The following is a 16,296-nucleotide window of genomic DNA, read 5'->3' as shown; positions in this document are numbered from 1 at the left end:
CCATCACCATCCTACTCTATTACCACCATCATCCTACTCTATTATCACCATCCAAAAGCTGCATATTATCATGGACTCAGAGTTTATTACCAAATGAAAGTATGGAGAAATTTGAATAGATTAATTGAGTTGGAGATGGGTAATACAAAATCAAATGTATGCAGCAATTATGACAGATATAAAAGCAGGTCCTCAAGATATTTTGAACATTATTAGATGTGGTTGCAAAGTTCCATGTGGAAATAAATGCACTTGTCTAACAGTAACATGCACTAACAATAATATTATTATTCCAGAAGAAGACATTAAAGAGGAAGAAGTACATTTTCTTGATGCTTAAGATATGAATGATTTTTTTTTATATTAAAAATATATTTATATATAATTAAAAAAATATATAGAGCCGGATTATTTGTATATTCTTTTAAAATTGGGTTATTTGAACGAGAATCGCTGTAAATGGGAGGAGGGATGGGTAACGTTCTGGGAAACTATTTTTCTAACTTTTAAAAATAGATATAAAATGTAATATAAATTATAAACATATATAAAAGAAATATTTTTCCTTCTTCTCCAGGTAAATACCGGTGTCGCAATCCGTGTTTTTAAAAAAATTGCTGAGGTTAGCAGAAACCCTCTATTCACCTTTTTATCTGCCTTTTTTTTACGCAACTCAAAAAACGTGACACTATTAAAATGCTGATAAAATTATCTTTCCAATGATGTATAAAAAATTCTGTAAATATTTTTTCCATGTTAAATATAAATGTTTTATGCTAAGGTTTTAAGCCACCATGTCTATGCATGCATTATTTTTCCAAATGTGATTTGTCAAACAGGCTCATAAATGTTTAGATGATGTTTCGTGTTTTTCAATTTTTTGTATCAAATACCTTTACACCGACTTTTATTATTTTTGTCTTATATTACAAACATCAAACAAGGTTCGCAATAAACAGCATCTAATTTTATTAAAGAGCTAAGCCAAGCTCTAATTGATTTTATTATTGTGGATTGTTTAAACAAATAACGGGTTTAAGCGGAAGTTATCGGACAAATCCTAATTTCATTATTTGAGCATAATAATTAGTTTTTGTGGTTTTATGCGTAGGCATAAACGTTCTATAAAATATAAACTTTATTATTTGAAACACAATTATTTAAAATGAGGTTAAATGCAGCTGAACGAGAATTTTTTCGAAAGCGACTAAAAATGTTTTTTGTAAATAAACCTAATAAAAAAAAAAAAAAATCGTAAATCATTTTGAAAAGGAAGGATTTGCTCGAAGTACAATATATGATAATCTAAAAAGACTTGAAACTGTTTATTCGTTTTCTGATAGAAAGCACCCTGGTCGTCCGACATGCTGGACTAGAGAAAAGAAAGCCGAATTAACGAGACTTGTCAACGATCGAAAAGGGGTCAGTCAGAGAAAAATAGGTATTAAATTCGGTGTAAATCAATCGACAATTGGTCGTCAGTTAAAAAAAATGAATATTAAATATAGAAAACGTGAAAAGATTCCAAAATACACTATAGAACAACAAAGAAAAGCCAAGGAAAAGAAGCAGAAAACGAGATAACCAACTATATAACACAAAATCGCTTCTAGTCATCGATGACGAAAAATACTTTTGTTTTGCAGGGGACAACATGCTTGGAAATTTTGGATACTACACAAACAGCAAAAAGACATGCCCAGAACGTGTTCGTTTTATAGGAAAAGAGAAATTTCCAAAAAAATTATTAATGTGGATAGCCATATCTGGCTGTGGTATGACCGAGCCATTGTTTCGCATTTCTAAAGCTGTAGCGATCAATTCATCAATCTATATTAATGAATGTTTAGAAAAACGACTTCTTCCATTTATTCACAAGTATCATGGAGACTTTAACTATTTATTTTGGCCAGATTTAGCAAGTTTTCATTATTCTAAAGATTCTCTAAATTAGATGGACCAATATAACTATTACGTTGATAAAGAATCCAATCCCCTAAATGTTCCTCAAGTACGACCAATTGAAACATTTTGGGGACCTTTCGCACAGAAGGTTTACGAGGGAGATTGGCAAGCTTCAACAGAGCAAGTTTTGATTGATCGCATTAAACTAAAACTACAAGAAATTGAATTAAACTTTTTACAGTGGCATATGAAAGGCGTCAGAGCAAAATTGAGATCAATTGCAGATGGTGGTGTTTTTTCATATAAAAAATAATATATTTTTATTAAAAGATAAATGCTTTATTTTAAAAAAATATAATAGTAGTTTATTTTTTTATTTATAAACAAGTTATTGTCGTTTTTATTTTGTCCGATAACTTCCGCATCACCCGTCGTTGAAAAAGATCAATTATTTTGATTTGATCACGTGGAAAATCAAAACTTTTTGGATGCTTGAGACCTAAATCGATAATAATTTTCTTTTCATTTTCAGAAACTGTTTTTTCAATATAGTCGTACAAATCAAAATTATTAAAATTTAAGTTTGTGTCAAGAAGACCAATCCGTTCATTAATATAATTTTGTGATTGTACTAATTCATTTTTATTAATTAATACACAATATTTAATACACAAGTATGCACTGTGCATTCGCTAACTTCAAAACTTGTTTTTATGCCTATGGCACAATTATTATCATTGTTATTAATATTTACTTATTTAATAAAGATGTAGATGGTTTATCATCAGTAGTTACTTCACTGTTAGTTGATGATTTATTTTCTGTTTAAAAAATGTATCAATTTTTGCATACTTTTTAATTAAATCTTGCTTTTCTTTGGCCCTCTTTCAGTTTGAAGCTCCAGTTTCAAATTTTCTTTTTGTATACATTTTTCAATTTTTGCATACAAAATCTGTTTTTAAATATTAGAATCTTTTAACTTGTTAGGGTTAGGGTCTCAGTGGTTTAGTGCAGCAAATACTGCGTTTAAGAAGAAAAAGAAATTTGATTTGTGTTTGGAAGGTTAATAGGTAAGTAGGTAAATACCGCAAATGTAAACTCTGTAGAAATATTTTATCAAATATTAAATTCAATAGGTACATTTCTACTAAAAAAAACATAAGAAGAGCAGAGCATCTTACCTTAAATTTTTTAAGAACTTAAGAGACACTTATATTTGTACATTTACAAGTTTGTTACAGCACTGAATACCCTGAAGTCGAATCCTACGATGACGTGAACAACTTGTCAAAATATACAAACTGCCATAAAATTATTTCATGCCTAAAAAGAGGGATTTGAAAGCTCTTATATTGGGTCGAGGCCGAGGCCCCGTGGACGTTGTGGTCCCAAGGCAGTGTCTTCCCCTGCCTTCCTATAGTTCGCTTTTGATATGTGTATATATAATATATATTATATTATACATACATGTAAATATATATATATATATATATATATATATATATATATATATATATATATATATATATATATATATATATATATATATATATATATATATATATAATATACACATATATATAGAATGTAATAGTTGTGGAAACCACCAGACAGCATTCAAAAATGCTAGAGATCTCAAAAAAGTTTAATAAGCCTATTAATTTGAATTACATTAATTTGACTTTTACAGATGCTTTAACACTCATATTAAAGCATCTGTTGATAATGGAATATACATCAGTTTACTTATTTTTGGTGACTTCAACCACAGTGATAATAAATAGACCTCTTTGGGTAGTCATTGTATTAAAAGAAAGCCTGCTAGTCGTGAACTTTTTAAAAATATTAGCAATTGCCTCTCTTCCAGTTCGTTACTGAACTTTCTTTTCTCAATAAAACATAAGATTTTGTATTTTCTGACAACCCTGATTGCATTTTCAATAGTGTTGTTGGGCCTGCAGTGGGCTGCATATTAAAAAATCGTCTTCATTGTTTTTTGCTATGAAACTTTTAACTATCTTTTAGAAAAATGGTACATGTTATTCATAAATTGAATTTTATTTATGAAAAAAGTGATTATAATGCTTTTAGACTAGCTCTTGATGCATTAGATTGGACTGAGACGTTCAATGATAAGTCAGCTAATGAGTCCTTTGCTTTATTTTTATTAGCTTAAACCTCTCTTTGTGAACAATATATTTTGGTTTAACGCTGAAATTAAAGTTGCGTCTAGAGAGAATATAGGCTGTTTATGAAATTTCAATGTTTTTCTTCTAAATATAAAGAGAAAATTCATATGTTGTACAACAAGTAAAATTGTTTTAATCTACGAAAATGAGATAATTAAAGTGTGTAAATAGAATCCAAATGCTTTTTAATTCTGATTATATTTGTTAATAAATAGCTATTGCTGATTTTCTAAACAACCATTTTTTTTCTAAACCAACCAATGACCTAGTTAATCTAAACTTTTCTCTTCGAACTAAAGCATGCTGTCAACCAAATTTCAAGGTACTTCTTATTCCTAATAAAATTAAATTACCCCTTTTCTAATTTGGATAATACCAAAGGTACTGATATTGATGGTATTCATCCGTTTGTATTCAAATTTTGCAGCAGAAGTTTTAGTGTGCCCCTTTCACTTTTTTATAAATTTATTGAAGTCTGACCTTGTTCCTTATGCTTGGAAACAGGCAAACGTTGCAACAATCTTTAAAAAAGTTTCATGATGGCTGATCATCTGCTTTTGAACTATCACTTGCTGCTACATTATCATAGATTTGTAAAATTAAAAGTATATGCAACTAATCTTCTTGAAGTGCTAGATATTATTATAGAAGCACTTAGAGATAGATGTGGTGCCATGCTGATTCTCTTGGATTTTGGCCAAGACATTTGATAGAGAGTCTCACCACCTGCTTTAACTCAAACTAGCTGGTTATGGTTATGGTATCAAAATAATATTTTGGTTAAAAGATTTTTTCAGCAACAGGAAAGATCATGCTATTTTGCGTAAGGTTTATTTAGATTGGATTGATGTGGTTCTGGAATATCATAGCTATAAATAATATTGGGTTGGATTATAGTAAATTGTTTGCTGATGATAGTCAACTAATTTCCGAATTAAAAAGTGTTCATGGTTTTGCCCATGTCCAGACTAACAGATTGATTCCTTAAATGAGTTGTCTAGACTGTGGAGTATGGAATTCAGCACCTGTAAGTGTAAAGGTTTAAAGTTTCATACCAGATCACAGTGTCTCAATAACTCTCTTTACATGGTGGATGATGCTGGAAATCATATTTAGTTATAGAATGTCTGTGTTGAAAGAACACTCAGAATTTATATAAACAACAAGCTCAAATGGACTGACCAAATAAATCAAGAAACACTAAAGGATAATACGGTTGTGGGAATGCTCAAGAGAACTTTAGAAATTAGAATGTGTGTATGTTTCTAAAAATCTACACTTGAGTTGTTTCCATCAGGAAGCACCACGACTGGAATGTGTGTTTTAGGATGCCCAGCATTTGCTTTACATGAGGTAACGAAGGATTGAGTTTCTACTTTTAGATCATTGGTAATTTTTATTCCCAAGTCACTTTCAGATGTGTTGCTACCAATATAAACTGAGTTGTTATTAAGCAAGAACCTGATTCCTCCATTGAGTACTTAAAGTGAGTTAAATTTTTTTGGCCGAAGTGCATGACTTTACATTTCTTCACAGTTAGCTCCATGAGACAAGACTTGGCCTATTAAACAATTTGGTCAATATCTGATTAGAGTTGAAATTGAGCTGCAAGTGAGCTGACAATGCTCAGAATTTTAGTGTCATCCGCGTAGATCTTACAGCTATTTTCTTTGCTTATTATATCTGGCAGATTGTTGATGAAAACGACAAATAAAATTGGTCCCAGGACTGATCCTTGCAGAACCCCACTTATCACAGGTAACCAATTTGATTAGGTGTCACCAAGGATAACTTGTTGAGACCTGTTGAGTAAAAAAGTTTTTATCCAATTGAGAATATTGCCTCCAATTCTATACATTTTTAGTTTACAAAGCATTCGCTGATGTGGCACTTTGTCAAATGCTTCGGCAAAATCCAGGAAAATGATGTCAACTAGTAGTTTTTTAGCCATATTTCCAGTAATGCATGCTTTTTTTTCTAAAAAGCCATGTTGACTATTTGATAGAAAATTGTTTGATTTTAGATGCTGCGTGACTGCTTTTTTAACTAATTTCTCCATTATTTAACACGGTATTGAGGTGAGGGATATTGGTATGTAGTTTGATGGGTTGATTCTGGAGCCCTTATTAAATAAAGGCATTACATTTGCTTTGGACCATGAACTTGGAACTTCACCATTGTCAAATGATTTTTGAAAGATGAGATTAAGTGGAGCAGACATTGAAGTAGAACAAGTGCGTAAAACGCAAGGACTGACATACCAAGTGATTTGAATATATCAAGTGATGAGAGTTCCATTAGAGTGGTCTGAGTGTCAAATGCTATGCTGTTGAGGATTATGTTAGTTCTACGATCAAAGTAAGGCAGAATGTTATTAGATGGCTCTTTGCTGAAAATTGTTTGAAATTGATTGTTGAGTGAGTTAGCTAATGTAATTTTGTTGGAGCTAATGATCTCACTTGAACTGGCGATTCGTATAGCTGAGATTTTGTATGGTTGAGATTGTTACTGAGCGTTACTATTTGTTACTGATTGTTACTATTTGTATGGTTGAGATTGTTACTGAGCGTTTACTATTTATGTATGAAAATAGACTTTTAGTGTTGCGTTTAGCATTGGCCAGAGCAAATTCGAAGATTTTCAGTGAAGAACGACTTCTAGTTTCTCTATATTGCTGGACCAGGAATGTGGTTTTCCATTTTGAACTGACATTATCAACCCAGAGTGATTTTTGAAGACGAATCAGAGATAATAGTTCTTTTGTCACCCATGGTTGTTTTTTTTGGAATGGTTTGTTTGGCATACGAGAGATGAATTAAAGACGGCATTCATTGTATTTGTTCAGCCATTGTTGATAACACTGTTCTACGTTCAAGTCTTTAAAAATAAATGACCAGTCAAACTTATTAAATGATGTTGTTCCAACAAACCGAGTGGAGGATCGATGTTAATATTGTTAGCACGATATGTAGAGTCACACATAATCAGATCAAGAGTGGTTGTCATAGGGCGATTAGCAGATTTAAAAGTTGGGACGGTGACAAAAAAGGTTTGAAAGTTGGGACGGTAAAGATAACTATCTTGAAAAAGAGAAACAAATAAAGTATCAAGACCAATTTTACTAGAGGAGAAGACTGAATTAGAAGTCCATGCAATCTCTGGGAAATCGAAATCACCTCCAATAAAAATACCATTGTATTTTTTGTTCGATATTGATGTTTTGGCATGGAAAATAGCACTTGAAATCTCTGAGGCTTCGATACCGGAAGCTGAAGGTCTGTAAATGCAGCCTAGTAGCAGAATTTCGCTCAGAAGCTTTAATTCAATCCATAATTGTTTTGAATAGTAACAAACAAAATCTTTGTGTAGTAGGGAATTCTCTATTTGGTTTGAGATGATTTTTTTGTTTGCGTAAATAGCTACGCTCCCTCCGATTCGGTTTCGACGGTCTAAACAATAAAGGTTGTAATTTCGGAGGGCGGTATTTGATTGGTCATTAAACCATGTCTTGGTGATAAAAATAATGTCAAAGGAGATGTTTTCTGTAAGTAAGGAGATTTTAATGAGTTTTAATGAATTGAAAGAAATTGCATTGGTGTAGAAGCCCGAAAGATGAAGTAATTTAATGGAAGAGCTGGCCTTGTTAAAAGATGTTGAGAACTAATATGTTGTTGAGAGCGACTGAATAACCTCAGCCGCCAACTTCCATTTGAGAAGCGGGTTTCTCTCTCTTTTATTAATGTTGGTTGCTGTAGGTGTGTCAATATATTTGATTTTCTCGCTGCGGATAACAAATTGAAAGGTTTGTCAAGTAAACCTTTTGTCAACAATTCTGCATTTTTGTAAGCTTTTTGGTTTAAGTTGTTAAATGTTTCTTATTCAAGAGGTGTACAGTCTGGGCGAATGTAGATTTAATTTATCTATTGGGGCAAGTTGCTCTGTGTTAGATAAGATATCGTCAAAATTGAGATCAATTGCAGATGGTGGTGTTTTTTCATATAAAAAATAATATATTTTTATTAAAAGATAAATGCTTTATTTTAAAAAAATATAATAGTAGTTTATTTTTTTATTTATAAACAAGTTATTGTCGTTTTTATTTTGTCCGATAACTTCCGCATCACCCGTCGTTGAAAAAGATCAATTATTTTGATTTGATCACGTGGAAAATCAAAACTTTTTGGATGCTTGAGACCTAAATCGATAATAATTTTCTTTTCATTTTCAGAAACTGTTTTTTCAATATAGTCGTACAAATCAAAATTATTAAAATTTAAGTTTGTGTCAAGAAGACCAATCCGTTCATTAATATAATTTTGTGATTGTACTAATTCATTTTTATTAATTAATACACAATATTTAATACACAAGTATGCACTGTGCATTCGCTAACTTCAAAACTTGTTTTTATGCCTATGGCACAATTATTATCATTGTTATTAATATTTACTTATTTAATAAAGATGTAGATGGTTTATCATCAGTAGTTACTTCACTGTTAGTTGATGATTTATTTTCTGTTTAAAAAATGTATCAATTTTTGCATACTTTTTAATTAAATCTTGCTTTTCTTTGGCCCTCTTTCAGTTTGAAGCTCCAGTTTCAAATTTTCTTTTTGTATACATTTTTCAATTTTTGCATACAAAATCTGTTTTTAAATATTAGAATCTTTTAACTTGTTAGGGTTAGGGTCTCAGTGGTTTAGTGCAGCAAATACTGCGTTTAAGAAGAAAAAGAAATTTGATTTGTGTTTGGAAGGTTAATAGGTAAGTAGGTAAATACCGCAAATGTAAACTCTGTAGAAATATTTTATCAAATATTAAATTCAATAGGTACATTTCTACTAAAAAAAACATAAGAAGAGCAGAGCATCTTACCTTAAATTTTTTAAGAACTTAAGAGACACTTATATTTGTACATTTACAAGTTTGTTACAGCACTGAATACCCTGAAGTCGAATCCTACGATGACGTGAACAACTTGTCAAAATATACAAACTGCCATAAAATTATTTCATGCCTAAAAAGAGGGATTTGAAAGCTCTTATATTGGGTCGAGGCCGAGGCCCCGTGGACGTTGTGGTCCCAAGGCAGTGTCTTCCCCTGCCTTCCTATAGTTCGCTTTTGATATGTGTATATATAATATATATTATATTATACATACATGTAAATATATATATATATATATATATATATATATATATATATATATATATATATATATATATATATATATATATATATATATATATATATATATATATATATATATATATATATAATATACACATATATATAGAATGTAATAGTTGTGGAAACCACCAGACAGCATTCAAAAATGCTAGAGATCTCAAAAAAGTTTAATAAGCCTATTAATTTGAATTACATTAATTTGACTTTTACAGATGCTTTAACACTCATATTAAAGCATCTGTTGATAATGGAATATACATCAGTTTACTTATTTTTGGTGACTTCAACCACAGTGATAATAAATAGACCTCTTTGGGTAGTCATTGTATTAAAAGAAAGCCTGCTAGTCGTGAACTTTTTAAAAATATTAGCAATTGCCTCTCTTCCAGTTCGTTACTGAACTTTCTTTTCTCAATAAAACATAAGATTTTGTATTTTCTGACAACCCTGATTGCATTTTCAATAGTGTTGTTGGGCCTGCAGTGGGCTGCATATTAAAAAATCGTCTTCATTGTTTTTTGCTATGAAACTTTTAACTATCTTTTAGAAAAATGGTACATGTTATTCATAAATTGAATTTTATTTATGAAAAAAGTGATTATAATGCTTTTAGACTAGCTCTTGATGCATTAGATTGGACTGAGACGTTCAATGATAAGTCAGCTAATGAGTCCTTTGCTTTATTTTTATTAGCTTAAACCTCTCTTTGTGAACAATATATTTTGGTTTAACGCTGAAATTAAAGTTGCGTCTAGAGAGAATATAGGCTGTTTATGAAATTTCAATGTTTTTCTTCTAAATATAAAGAGAAAATTCATATGTTGTACAACAAGTAAAATTGTTTTAATCTACGAAAATGAGATAATTAAAGTGTGTAAATAGAATCCAAATGCTTTTTAATTCTGATTATATTTGTTAATAAATAGCTATTGCTGATTTTCTAAACAACCATTTTTTTTCTAAACCAACCAATGACCTAGTTAATCTAAACTTTTCTCTTCGAACTAAAGCATGCTGTCAACCAAATTTCAAGGTACTTCTTATTCCTAATAAAATTAAATTACCCCTTTTCTAATTTGGATAATACCAAAGGTACTGATATTGATGGTATTCATCCGTTTGTATTCAAATTTTGCAGCAGAAGTTTTAGTGTGCCCCTTTCACTTTTTTATAAATTTATTGAAGTCTGACCTTGTTCCTTATGCTTGGAAACAGGCAAACGTTGCAACAATCTTTAAAAAAGTTTCATGATGGCTGATCATCTGCTTTTGAACTATCACTTGCTGCTACATTATCATAGATTTGTAAAATTAAAAGTATATGCAACTAATCTTCTTGAAGTGCTAGATATTATTATAGAAGCACTTAGAGATAGATGTGGTGCCATGCTGATTCTCTTGGATTTTGGCCAAGACATTTGATAGAGAGTCTCACCACCTGCTTTAACTCAAACTAGCTGGTTATGGTTATGGTATCAAAATAATATTTTGGTTAAAAGATTTTTTCAGCAACAGGAAAGATCATGCTATTTTGCGTAAGGTTTATTTAGATTGGATTGATGTGGTTCTGGAATATCATAGCTATAAATAATATTGGGTTGGATTATAGTAAATTGTTTGCTGATGATAGTCAACTAATTTCCGAATTAAAAAGTGTTCATGGTTTTGCCCATGTCCAGACTAACAGATTGATTCCTTAAATGAGTTGTCTAGACTGTGGAGTATGGAATTCAGCACCTGTAAGTGTAAAGGTTTAAAGTTTCATACCAGATCACAGTGTCTCAATAACTCTCTTTACATGGTGGATGATGCTGGAAATCATATTTAGTTATAGAATGTCTGTGTTGAAAGAACACTCAGAATTTATATAAACAACAAGCTCAAATGGACTGACCAAATAAATCAAGAAACACTAAAGGATAATACGGTTGTGGGAATGCTCAAGAGAACTTTAGAAATTAGAATGTGTGTATGTTTCTAAAAATCTACACTTGAGTTGTTTCCATCAGGAAGCACCACGACTGGAATGTGTGTTTTAGGATGCCCAGCATTTGCTTTACATGAGGTAACGAAGGATTGAGTTTCTACTTTTAGATCATTGGTAATTTTTATTCCCAAGTCACTTTCAGATGTGTTGCTACCAATATAAACTGAGTTGTTATTAAGCAAGAACCTGATTCCTCCATTGAGTACTTAAAGTGAGTTAAATTTTTTTGGCCGAAGTGCATGACTTTACATTTCTTCACAGTTAGCTCCATGAGACAAGACTTGGCCTATTAAACAATTTGGTCAATATCTGATTAGAGTTGAAATTGAGCTGCAAGTGAGCTGACAATGCTCAGAATTTTAGTGTCATCCGCGTAGATCTTACAGCTATTTTCTTTGCTTATTATATCTGGCAGATTGTTGATGAAAACGACAAATAAAATTGGTCCCAGGACTGATCCTTGCAGAACCCCACTTATCACAGGTAACCAATTTGATTAGGTGTCACCAAGGATAACTTGTTGAGACCTGTTGAGTAAAAAAGTTTTTATCCAATTGAGAATATTGCCTCCAATTCTATACATTTTTAGTTTACAAAGCATTCGCTGATGTGGCACTTTGTCAAATGCTTCGGCAAAATCCAGGAAAATGATGTCAACTAGTAGTTTTTTAGCCATATTTCCAGTAATGCATGCTTTTTTTTCTAAAAAGCCATGTTGACTATTTGATAGAAAATTGTTTGATTTTAGATGCTGCGTGACTGCTTTTTTAACTAATTTCTCCATTATTTAACACGGTATTGAGGTGAGGGATATTGGTATGTAGTTTGATGGGTTGATTCTGGAGCCCTTATTAAATAAAGGCATTACATTTGCTTTGGACCATGAACTTGGAACTTCACCATTGTCAAATGATTTTTGAAAGATGAGATTAAGTGGAGCAGACATTGAAGTAGAACAAGTGCGTAAAACGCAAGGACTGACATACCAAGTGATTTGAATATATCAAGTGATGAGAGTTCCATTAGAGTGGTCTGAGTGTCAAATGCTATGCTGTTGAGGATTATGTTAGTTCTACGATCAAAGTAAGGCAGAATGTTATTAGATGGCTCTTTGCTGAAAATTGTTTGAAATTGATTGTTGAGTGAGTTAGCTAATGTAATTTTGTTGGAGCTAATGATCTCACTTGAACTGGCGATTCGTATAGCTGAGATTTTGTATGGTTGAGATTGTTACTGAGCGTTACTATTTGTTACTGATTGTTACTATTTGTATGGTTGAGATTGTTACTGAGCGTTTACTATTTATGTATGAAAATAGACTTTTAGTGTTGCGTTTAGCATTGGCCAGAGCAAATTCGAAGATTTTCAGTGAAGAACGACTTCTAGTTTCTCTATATTGCTGGACCAGGAATGTGGTTTTCCATTTTGAACTGACATTATCAACCCAGAGTGATTTTTGAAGACGAATCAGAGATAATAGTTCTTTTGTCACCCATGGTTGTTTTTTTTGGAATGGTTTGTTTGGCATACGAGAGATGAATTAAAGACGGCATTCATTGTATTTGTTCAGCCATTGTTGATAACACTGTTCTACGTTCAAGTCTTTAAAAATAAATGACCAGTCAAACTTATTAAATGATGTTGTTCCAACAAACCGAGTGGAGGATCGATGTTAATATTGTTAGCACGATATGTAGAGTCACACATAATCAGATCAAGAGTGGTTGTCATAGGGCGATTAGCAGATTTAAAAGTTGGGACGGTGACAAAAAAGGTTTGAAAGTTGGGACGGTAAAGATAACTATCTTGAAAAAGAGAAACAAATAAAGTATCAAGACCAATTTTACTAGAGGAGAAGACTGAATTAGAAGTCCATGCAATCTCTGGGAAATCGAAATCACCTCCAATAAAAATACCATTGTATTTTTTGTTCGATATTGATGTTTTGGCATGGAAAATAGCACTTGAAATCTCTGAGGCTTCGATACCGGAAGCTGAAGGTCTGTAAATGCAGCCTAGTAGCAGAATTTCGCTCAGAAGCTTTAATTCAATCCATAATTGTTTTGAATAGTAACAAACAAAATCTTTGTGTAGTAGGGAATTCTCTATTTGGTTTGAGATGATTTTTTTGTTTGCGTAAATAGCTACGCTCCCTCCGATTCGGTTTCGACGGTCTAAACAATAAAGGTTGTAATTTCGGAGGGCGGTATTTGATTGGTCATTAAACCATGTCTTGGTGATAAAAATAATGTCAAAGGAGATGTTTTCTGTAAGTAAGGAGATTTTAATGAGTTTTAATGAATTGAAAGAAATTGCATTGGTGTAGAAGCCCGAAAGATGAAGTAATTTAATGGAAGAGCTGGCCTTGTTAAAAGATGTTGAGAACTAATATGTTGTTGAGAGCGACTGAATAACCTCAGCCGCCAACTTCCATTTGAGAAGCGGGTTTCTCTCTCTTTTATTAATGTTGGTTGCTGTAGGTGTGTCAATATATTTGATTTTCTCGCTGCGGATAACAAATTGAAAGGTTTGTCAAGTAAACCTTTTGTCAACAATTCTGCATTTTTGTAAGCTTTTTGGTTTAAGTTGTTAAATGTTTCTTATTCAAGAGGTGTACAGTCTGGGCGAATGTAGATTTAATTTATCTATTGGGGCAAGTTGCTCTGTGTTAGATAAGATATCGTCACGATGGTCATTCGAGTCAAACTCGATAAATTCATTTGGTTCAGTTGATGTTGTAGTTAAACTAGTATTGAACTTTTTTGATGAGTTGAGAAATGTCCAATAACTCTAACAGCGACATTTAGTTAAGTTTTTTGAGCATACTTTGGACTAAAGTTTTCCTCTGATTAACGTGAGAGGATTTTGGAAGGTCGACAACAATAGCTCTTTTAGATTTTGATATATATATATATATATATATATATATATATATATATATATATATATATATATATATATATATATCTGTGCATATGTGTATACATTTTACTAGTGAGATAACAAATTACCAGTGAACGTACATATAAATGAACACTTGACACAAAGAATAGCCATTGTAAAAATTGATTGCGCCAAATAAATCAAACGCACTTTTGAATATTTAATCTTGTTACATCGAAACCTTTTTACGCCAACACCTTTTCTTTCTTACGCTAATATAGGTGTAATATAGCTAATATAGGCGAACACCTATATAGCTGTTCATATTTATTTTAACAACACTTTACGCTATACGCTTGTGCTTTTTCTTATAAACATGGAAATTATTCTGTAACGGTGTATTTCGAACTTTTAACACAATACTATTATCTGTCAGAGAAGGTGAAAGACCTTTAAATAAAACTAAAAATTGATTAAAAAAAGGTTCCTAAGTGATTTGGCATTTGACATAAAAATGATATCTTTTGAACGTTCAATAGAGTTTCAAAAATAAAATTTTTTTAGTCCCGTGCCTACTGGGCTATAGAATAAGAGCGTCTATCGAACATTCACGTTGAAAATGTATTCGATCTCTGTCGTTAGATAATAATAATTTGCTAGTAATAATGATTAATAATAATTTGCTAATAAAAAAAACAACGTAATAATAATTTGTTAGTAAAAAAGCAAAAAAAAGAGTTTTTAAAATATTAATTTGAAGAACCTGCCTATTAATCCTAATCAGTAAATGTTAAATGTGTTGCATAAGTGTTAATTAATTCAGATGTGTTTCATAAAAATATGGATGTTAAACAACAGTACTAGAAATAGAAACACTGTTATTAGCTTGGATAATATACACATTTAACATGCTTTTAATTTAAATTCCTTGTTCATGCTTTTAATTTAAATTTCTTTTAAATTATAGGGGCGCCTGTTTGCTGCTATGCCCCGGGCATCATTAAAGCTCTTGACGTCCAAGCGTCCAAACATGTAATATATTTTATAATTACTTTGCTTTTTTAATTGGAATAAATTAACAACTTTTGAATTTAATTTAAAGTTAAATGAAACTTTACAATTGTTACGAAATTTAACTGAAAACCGAATTTCTATTTCAAATTCGCCACCGAAGTCAAAGCCCATAATCTTCGACTTCGCCTTTCTAAACTTCGTAATCTTTGCTTTAGTAAACTTCTTTGTCTTTCAGTAATAAACTTCGTAATCACAATAATCAGTAATAAACTTCGTAATCACAATAATCAGTAATAAACTTCGTAATCACAATAATCAGTAATAAACTTCGTAATCACAATAATCAGTAATAAACTTCGTTATCACAATTTTTACGAATTATTCGCAAGTCCATTAAACATACTCAATGAAAAAGATTTATAATGCCTGATGAGCAAACCGGTTTCATAACCTTTATTATTACCGCAAACAAGTTCAACTGCTTTTCCCTAGCCTTTTTATTGTGTAAATCTGTGTTCTAATTCAATTAGAATATCTGGTAATAACATTAACCAATCCTAACTTTGATATATAATATATTTAAGTATAACAGATATAACAGTATTATTTATGGTAATATAATTATTAAACAAAAATAATATAACAATATACCCAATAATAGTAGCAATAATGTAACAATGTAATAGATGTAATGTAATAATAATAATAAAAATTATACTTCTAATAATAATAAAAGTTATACTATTAATGACAATAAAAAAAAGAATAATTATAAAGCTTAAGGTAATAATAAGATATTGTTGAGAACGAGTTAAAAGAATAATAAGATAAGGCAGATTCATTGCACTATATTTTATACAGAAGTATATTGGAAAAGTATTCTACTAGAATAAATTAAAATAAAAAGATGATATTCTCAATATAATTTATTGATAATGCTGTTTTATATATTGTATATGACATGATATCAATATATAGAATTATTTGCTTGTTTTTATGATATAACTTTTGATTAAGTTTATACTTGCATTGTTTTGGTATAAATATAATTATGTATACAATTTATTCAAACTAAATTGATCTTATTTAAAATCTAATTTTGAAATGTAGTAATGATTTTCAAAATA

General features: G+C 30.9%; 1 protein-coding gene across 1 annotated transcript in view; it reads left to right on the top strand.

Moving 5' to 3' along the window:
* The first annotated feature begins 15,489 nt into the window (after window positions 1-15,489).
* LOC100208465 (uncharacterized) overlaps window positions 15,490-16,296 on the top strand; it is a 37,947-nt gene continuing 37,140 nt past the window's right edge. The window contains exon 1 of the mRNA XM_065808255.1: window positions 15,490-15,707. The gene's annotated coding sequence lies outside the window, so the exon portion shown is untranslated. The remainder of the gene's footprint in view (window positions 15,708-16,296) is intronic.

Source organism: Hydra vulgaris, chromosome 10 (assembly GCF_038396675.1).
Source record: "Hydra vulgaris chromosome 10, alternate assembly HydraT2T_AEP".
Taxonomy (NCBI): domain Eukaryota; kingdom Metazoa; phylum Cnidaria; class Hydrozoa; order Anthoathecata; family Hydridae; genus Hydra; species Hydra vulgaris.
The sequence above is the reverse complement of the archived record's forward strand: the minus strand, read 5'-3'. Positions and strand labels throughout refer to the sequence as shown.